We start from the raw sequence: 8,216 nt of genomic DNA, 5'->3' as shown, positions 1-8,216 counted from the left end.
AATTGAGGAGCCCAGAACTGAATACAGCACTCAAGGTGTGGCCTGACCAGTGTTGAGTCCAGGGGCAGAATAACCTCCCTTGTCCTGCTGGCCACACTGTTCCTGATGTAGGCCAGGATGCCATTGGCTCTCTTGGCCACCTGGGCACACTGCTGCCTCATCTTCATCTCTGTCACAGTGGTTTACACTGCTCTGGCACCAATATTACAGTAATAAACCAAATCTATCATACTCATATGAAAAACAATAACGTGGGTTGGAACTAAGCAATTAAACAGGATAATATGTTTCAGAAGAACAACGGTTTCAAGTCAGCAGAAATAGCAGGACATAATTTCACTTTATTTTAGAAAACTTTACTCTTTTTTCAAAGAACATTTTAAAAACTCATGGCAATTGGAGTAAATGCACAGAAAAACCTTTAGTCAGCACTCAGAAAATTAGGAAATGGATGATTTAAGATGCAGAACCTAGATACTTGATCTCCTTGAAGTTATCAAAGATAGCAGAGGATCTATCGATAAAAAGGACATTTTAAACAAGTTTGAAAAGGCAGTAGAATAAAAAAGCAGGGACAAAAGCTGCATGCATTAAAGCAATTACTGTTCAACTTGCTGTATTGAAACACATTAATACAGCACAAACTCCACATGCAGTTGTGTGAATTTAGGAAAAACGAGAGAATGTCATTTTGAAATCATCAGAGCAATTGGATGCATCAGAGTCAGATGTTGGATTCATGTGAGGATGCTGGTGGTGATGCTGTCAGATCTGAAGGTAGCATTGCACCTGCTTTCCTTGGAAGCCACAAGGTAAACCTAGTCTCAGTCCTCTCCTGGATGTCTAGTGCAGACAGATCCACCAGTCCTCAAATAAAGAGGCAGATGGAGACCTTCTTTCTTATAAGAGAATAGAAATGTTGATACAAACAGTTTCAGTAGAACTACCTGAGGGGAGGTTGTAGCCAGGAGGAGGTTGCTCTCTTCTCTCAGACAGCCAGCACCAGAACAAGAGGACACAGCCTCAAGCTACACCAGGGAAAATTTAGGCTTGAGGTGAGGAGAAAGTTCTTCACTGAGAGAGTCATTGGACACTGGAATGGGCTGCCTGGGGAGGTGGTGGAGTCACCGTCCCTGGAGCTGTTCAAGGCAGGATTGCACGTGGCACAGAGGTTAGGAAGACTTCTGAAAGCTTATGGCTGCTGAGCTGTACTCTTCTCAACAGAGTTCACAACCACACCAACAGACACAGACAATATGCTTCCTTCTTTTTGCATTAGTTTATTAAACTGAGAAAATGCCTTTCTGCAGGCATTAGCACAGAAGTGGTAAACGCAGACAGAGAACAAGTGTACCAACGGGCTACTGGTCCTTTCCACCAGCTTGTTTGGTAGACATGGCCTTATGTCTTTTGTCTGCATGCTCTGCAGCTCCTTGAAAGCTGTGAATCTTGGGTTTTGTGGCACCAGTAGAGTGGAGCTGCAGTGTTTTGCTGGAAGAGTCTGAGCAGAAGCACCTCTTGGAGATATGCAGTATCATTCTTGAGTGCGGCATGAGTTCGATGAATATCAAAGGTCTTAGCATCAACTGGGGATGATTGGATCCCGGACAGTTATAATTGTTTAAGGAAAAAACCTAACATGAATTGCATCATTTAGGATTTTAGGGTGAAATTGTACTCTACAAAGCCCTGAAAGAAAGGGAGAGCTACTGAGTGTAGCCAAACAGTTTATTTCTTCTGACTGAGCCCATAAAACTGATATATCAGACAGGATTCCTGCTACTCTTGTTAATCTCAGCAGGAGTACTGCCACATCACTGGGAGATGCTGACTGCCAACAGAAGGCTCAGCAGCTCCAGCTTTTAATTGTGAATGGTACCTCCAGACCCCATCATTCACACTTGGCCAAAGCTAGCCAGTTTTACAGCCTTCTGCTGTTTTGACCAATGCTGCTATGTCTGTTGTTAAGCTAGCTTTTACATGCTGCTGGAGGCTTCTCCTGCACAAGCTTTTCAGTGCCTTTAGACCCACTGGGGCAGCAGCAATGAACTGCATGTGTATTCACCTCACAACAGATTCATTTTCATCTCCCCGACTTGTCGTCCAGGTCACATTACCCAATAAGAAGTCACATTTTTACCTCTCCTTCCTGGACCATGCTTGTGAGAGGTCCCTTAGGAGAGTCTCAGCTGTAAAGAACAGCTCAGTTGAAAGAGTTCAGTTGGGTGTGAATCAAATGGATTGTACAGAGATAGAGTTCCCAGGAAAAGCAAGCTACTACCTTCTCTCTTACTATCACTTTCTGTGGGAGTACTTCACAACCAGATTCCCCTTTAGACCAATGTTCTTGTCATCAGCATCCCCTGTGTCCTGCCTACTGGCCTCTTCTTCTTTTCTAGAACTACAAGTGAACAACAACTGGAACAACTCAAACTGGGACAATTACTGCCAGAGCCTTAGCACCTAGAACTGGAACAACAACTTCAACTCAACAACAACTTCAACTCAAACAATGGTAAGACTGGAACTGCAATAACAACTCTAACTCTCACATAGCAACTACAACTCTAACTGCTATACTATGCTAACTATACTATACTAAATTATGATAACTATACTGTACTACACTATATTATGCTTACTATACTGCACTAACTATACTGTAATATATTACGCTAACTGTACTATACTATACTAACTATAATGATCTCTAACAACTCTCAGTATAAAGCTAAACAGAAACAAAACTTTTCTCCTCTGAAGAATGTCCCCTGTGCCCATCAGGTGTTCCAGAATTGAGCCCAGCAGGTGACATTTCTTCAGGAGCCTCTTCAAGCTGCCTTGGGAAAGGTGGGGAGAGAAAAAAAGGACAGCAATTAGGAACAAGGCAGAGGGGAGGACAAGCAGCTTGTGCCTGGATGGGAAATACAGTTCCCAACCATAGTGCTCCTCTGTGGAATTCCTTCCAGCTGGCAATTAGGAATTGCTCCTGTCAGACTGACAGTTTAGACTGTGGATGTTGAGGCAGCCTTTGGAGGGTGTCTGCCACTGCTTGTTTTCTCACCTTGGGATCCACCCTTTGCCTTCTGATGTCTGCCTGGCTGTCCCTCTCCTCCTCGCAGCTCAGCTTTCTCCTCCTGCTGGCGTCTTGCTGGAGGTCCTGACGAGCTTCCCGTGCCCTTCCCATCCAAAAGCATTGTTAGTCAGGGAAAGCCACCAGCAGCTTGGAGCACTTCTGCTCCTGAGCAAAGCTAGCTCACTTTACCTGCTGTACTCAGAGGAGCTCTCTGGCTCTTGCCCTTCAGCAGCCCCTGGAAGCACCTGCAATGGAAATGTGCAAGTCAACAGGTGGCAGGGAGCGAGCTGCCCACTTGCTAGCTCACAGCTGAAAGGCAGAAGCCTCAGATGGCTTCGCTCAGCTCAGCCGGGCCACTTTTTCCTAATGCTTGTGGTGGACCTCACATACCTCTGCAACTTCTCCTTCTCCCAGCGCTGCTGCAGGCAGCTCCTCAGGCTGTGCGCCTTCAAGGCTGGGAAGCTCCTCAGGCTGTGCATCTTCAAGGCTGGGAAGCTCCTCAGGCTGTGCATCTTCAAGGCCGGGAAACTCCTCAGGATGTACAACCTCAAGGCCAGGAAGCTGCTCAGGCCCTGCACCCTCATGGCCATGCACCTCCTCAGGATCTACACCCTCATGGCCAGGCACCTCCTCAAGATCTACACCCTCATGGCCAGGCACCTCCTCAGGATCTACACCCTCATGGCCATGCACCTCCTCAGGATCTACACCCTCATGGCCAGGCACCTCCTCAGGCTGTGCATCTTCAAGTCCGGGAAGCTCCTCAGGCTGTACAAACTCAAGGCCAGGCAGCTCCTCCTCCTGAAAGAGTTCCTCCTGGTGCTCGATGAGGAACTCAAACAGCTGGCTGACCTGTAAACAGCAAGCAGTCGGTTCCTGCTTAGGCGGCTGGAGGAGGCTCAAACAGCCTTTCTCACTCCTAGCCCTGACTTCTGCAGGCAGAGCTGCAGCTCCTGCTGGGGCTGCTCTTGCCGGCAGCTGCCACGCAAGGCTTTGCTGAGGGCAGGAGGCAGCCAGCTGCCTCTCCACAGCCAAGCTGGGCTGGGCCCACCAGGCTGCAGCTGGCAAGCACAGCCTACCTTCCGTGCCGCCTGCACCAGTGTGTCCAGGGGCAGCGTGTGCTCCGCGGCCGGACTCAGCACCGTTGGCCCCACGCAAGCGGCCAGGTTGGCAGCAGTCATCCCATTGCAGCCTGCGTTGCTGCTGATCTTGTGCAGCAGGGCCAACAAGCGCTTCAGGAGGAGGAGGTGGGCCTGGGGCAATCTGCTGGCCACCCTGAAGCAAGAGGAACACGAGCTTACTGAAGAGGATGAGGTCCACACAGCTGTCCCCCCTCAGCCCACCCCATCCCAGGTGCAGCAGAGGGGCTCCCTAGCAACGCCTGCTCTCCAGCGGGGGGACCACCTGCCCCAGCTGGGACACTGCAGCTGCCTCTCCCTCCCTGCCCTTCCGGCAAGGCTCCCTTGCTGGAGCAGCCCCCAGCGTCTGCAGCAATAACAGCTCCAAGGAGAGCAACGCTTCGCTGTGCCTCCTGCCCCCGAGCCTCACCTGGCAGCAGCCAGAAGCGCCTGGCAGAGAACAGCTTTCCCAAGGAGGCCGTTGCTTTGCAGGCAGCTCCTAGCCAGTGCCTGAGGAGCAGGCAGCCTGCTCGCCACACTTACTCTTTCAGCCCTGCCAGCCTCTCCTGCCTGCTGCTCTTCTCCAGGGCACTCATCCACTCCTCGTACAGGTCTACTTGGAGGAGCCTGGAGGGGATCTGGCGCAGGAAGTGCTGCAAGGCCAAGGGCTCTGGGTGAGCCTCTGAGCAGCGCTGCTGCCAGCAGCACAGGCAGTGTGCCCGCCACTCTGCCTGCCCGGCAGCCCTGGCAGCCCTGCAGCTCCTGCTCTCACAGGCGCCCCTCAGCACCAACAGAGCCCGGCTGCAGGGCTGCAGGGCAGCAGGCTTTACCTTCAAGAGGGCAGCCAGCAGGTGCACAGGCTGGCTCTCCAGGGGGACCTCCACGCCAGCATCCAGCATCGCCCGCACCTCCCGCCAGGCACGCTCGCCAGCTGCCAGCAGGAAGATCCCCTCCGTGGCTGGCCCCTGCTCCTCCAGCAGAGCCAGCAGGTCCTGCAGGGCACAGAGGAAACCGTTGCTTGTCTCAGCAACGTCTGCCGTGCTGCTGAAACTTCTTCAGGGCCTGCAGAGAGTCTGCAGCTCTCCAGAGCTCTGTCTGGGGGCTGGAGGGCTGGGTGAAGGATGCCGATGAGAGGAGGAGCTGGCCCTGCCCCCAAGCCGCCTCCAGGGTCCCTCTGCTGGGGCCACCACCTCTGCAGCGCATGGCGAGAGGCCGCACGGGGACCCTCTGGCCAGGCTGGCTTACCTGGATGGGCTGAGGCAGCGTGCCGTCCTGGCTGCACACAGCTGCCAGCGGCTGGCCAAAGAGCAGCCCCCGGCCGGCACAGCCCCACGGGCTGGCTGCTTCCGCAGCGGCAGCCGAGGCGTCCCGTCGCGAAAAGCGCCGCAGCAGCCCCAGCCTCCTCCTGCGGCTCCCTCGGGCTGCCAAGGACAACAGAGAGTCAAGAGGGGTGAAGGAGAAGCACCGGGCAAGTGCTCCTCCACCTTCTCGGCGCTGTCCCCCAGCCGCCAGGGAAGCCCACAGGAGAGTCCTGGATTGCAACAGGGAGCCCTTGGCCACTCAGCTCTCTCCCAGGGCAAGAGGAGCGGCGGCAGCGGCAGCGGCAGCCCCCGTGCAGCACAGGTGCCCGTCGGTGAGGAGGAGAGCAGGGCCAGGCTGCCCCTGCCTTCCCCAAACTCACCATCCTTGCAGCCAGGGTCTCCTCCACCACCACAGGGGACGGCAGGCAGCTCAGGCAGTCCAGGTGGGAGCTGCTGCTTGGGCTCGGGCTCAGGCGCAGCCCTACAGAGCAGATGGCACCAGGCATGAGAAAAGTGGCTGCTATCGGTGCCAGTTGTGCCCACATGTCCCCGAGCCATGGGCAAAGCCTACCTGGAGCTACAGCAGCAGTTTAACTGGCCCATGCTGCCAACTCAGGGGGATGCTCCCGGTGGGTCAAAGGAGTGGACTCAGGATAGGGCACAACTGCACTCAGGAAGCCTGCCAAGATGATCTGGATGCTGGAGAACGATGCTGTGCAAGAGCTTGGCTCTGCCAGTGTCACTCCGGTGCTGTCTCTGCAGGCACTGGGGCTGTTGCCAGGCAGCACCAGGTGAAGTCAACAGACCCCAACGGTCACTGGGGGGGAGGGGGAGGGGCAGGAGGGCACTGGAGGGCTCTCCCTGGTAGGGCCATGTCTCTCCCATGCTGCTCTCAGCATCACTGACCAGCGGGGAAGGCTCACCTCTATGAAATAACGTGGGTTGGAACTAAGCAATTAAACAGGATAATATGTTTCAGAAGAACAACTGTTTCAAGTCAGCAGAAATAGCAGGACATAATTTCATTTTATTTTAGAAAACTTCACTCTTTTTTCAAAGAACATTTTAATCATTGAATCATAGAATCAACCAGGTTGGAAGAGACCTCCAAGATCATCCAGTCCAACCTATCCCCCAGCCCTAGCCAATCAACTAGACCATGGCACTAAGTGCCTCATCCAGTCTTTTCTTGAAGACCCCCAGGGACGGTGCCTCCACCACCTCCCTGGGCAGCCCATTCCAATGGGAAATCACTCTCTCTGTGAAGAACTTCTTCCTAATATCCAGCCTATACCTACCCTGGCACAACTTGAGACTGTATTCACCAGTGATCAACTCATAGTTGTAAGTGTATTTTCATAGTGCTCTACTCTTTGTTAAAGCACAGCCTGCCTTTGGAAGGCTCTCCTCCTCACTCCAGATGCACTAGAAATTCCCTTTGCTTTGTGCCAACTAGTTATGTGTGAATGCTTAGTCAGCATGAAGTAATCTACAACTGACAAATGTGCTAGTTTGAAGCAGGCTAGAATGTTTTGGTGAGAAAAAGTAGATAATTGGCTATGAAAGGAAAACAATGGTGATGTCTCCTTCCCTCAGAGTCTCGCTGAAGAAGAATGTAAGCATTAGATAACACTTTTTGCCATTTTCTCACTCTGCTTCTGGCTTCAGACTGAGCTACATCTCCCTAACCTCACTGCCACTAACCTTTGCTTCTTAACCTCTTGGCTGAACCTCTTTTCTTCCTAGGACTGGGGTACGGTTGAGAGGGGCAGGGGGAAGGTGCAGGGGTGGTTGAGAGCCCCTCCTGGGGACTCAGGTTTCTGGGAGGGGAGTTGTGTTTCTGTATTACCTTTTACCTTGTATATTTCTGTCTATAACTGTATATACTGTAAATATCTGCTTGTATATTGTGCTAGCTGTAAATAAATAGCTTCATTTATATTCCCAGAGTCTGGCTGAGTTAGCTGGGGTGTTTCTTAAAGTGTGGGGGGGCGGGTAACAGCCAAACCACCACAACAAAGAAAAAGCAGCTGCTTAAGTGGTGATGCAGTCTAGATTTTGTTGCAAATAACGTTCCCATTTTAACTCTCCAATGTTACTTTATGAGCATAAAGTAATTTAAAAAAATTCTCTTTACAAAATGTCACTCATCTTTAGCTACAGTATCAAGTGTCTAATCCCTTTGTAAATGAAGACATTTATAGCTTTGCTACTCATTTCACTATTACCAGACACAAGATTTGCTGTTCATGTGTTTGTACCACACTTGTCATTTTACATTATGTCGTAACATGACATATTGCCTCTGTGGTACGTTTTGATAATGTCAAATAAAAGTACAGGAGATGGGAATTTGTAGCTAGAGTTGTTTGGTTATTTTTTTTTCCTCTCAACCTAAAGCCATGGAACCATTCAAACATGCAAATTATTTGCAAGAAAAGATATTAAAAATGGGTTTAGCTGACATCTACAAACAATAAGATAACTACAAAAGAGACATTTCTTCAACGTGCAGCGTAGAGCTTACCTGTTGGTTATAGTGTTTGCACAATGATACTGTATTATCTTGTCATCCTGATCATCAAAAGCTAGTCTGAGCATACAAAAAGAAACCAAACAGAAGAAAATAATTTTATCAAATTAATTATTCACTAAAAGCAGTAAGTTCAACAGAATAGTTTTTTAGATTAATGTATCTGCAAAAAGAATACACTATCTTTG

The 8,216-nt window shown here is 50.7% G+C and overlaps 1 long non-coding RNA gene across 1 annotated transcript; it reads right to left on the bottom strand.

Moving 5' to 3' along the window:
• Window positions 1-1,400: 1,400 nt before the first annotated feature.
• Window positions 1,401-3,323, bottom strand: LOC135173902 (uncharacterized). The gene is made up of 3 exons (XR_010301540.1): window positions 3,266-3,323; window positions 3,065-3,179; window positions 1,401-2,836 (listed from the first exon to the last, which is right to left on the bottom strand). It is a non-coding gene; the product is annotated as an uncharacterized LOC135173902 (long non-coding RNA).
• Window positions 3,324-8,216: the final 4,893 nt, after the last annotated feature.

This window comes from Pogoniulus pusillus, chromosome 3 (assembly GCF_015220805.1).
Source record: "Pogoniulus pusillus isolate bPogPus1 chromosome 3, bPogPus1.pri, whole genome shotgun sequence".
NCBI lineage: Eukaryota > Metazoa > Chordata > Aves > Piciformes > Lybiidae > Pogoniulus > Pogoniulus pusillus.
Note: the sequence above shows the minus strand (reverse complement) of the source record. Positions and strands in the feature narration are given on the sequence as shown.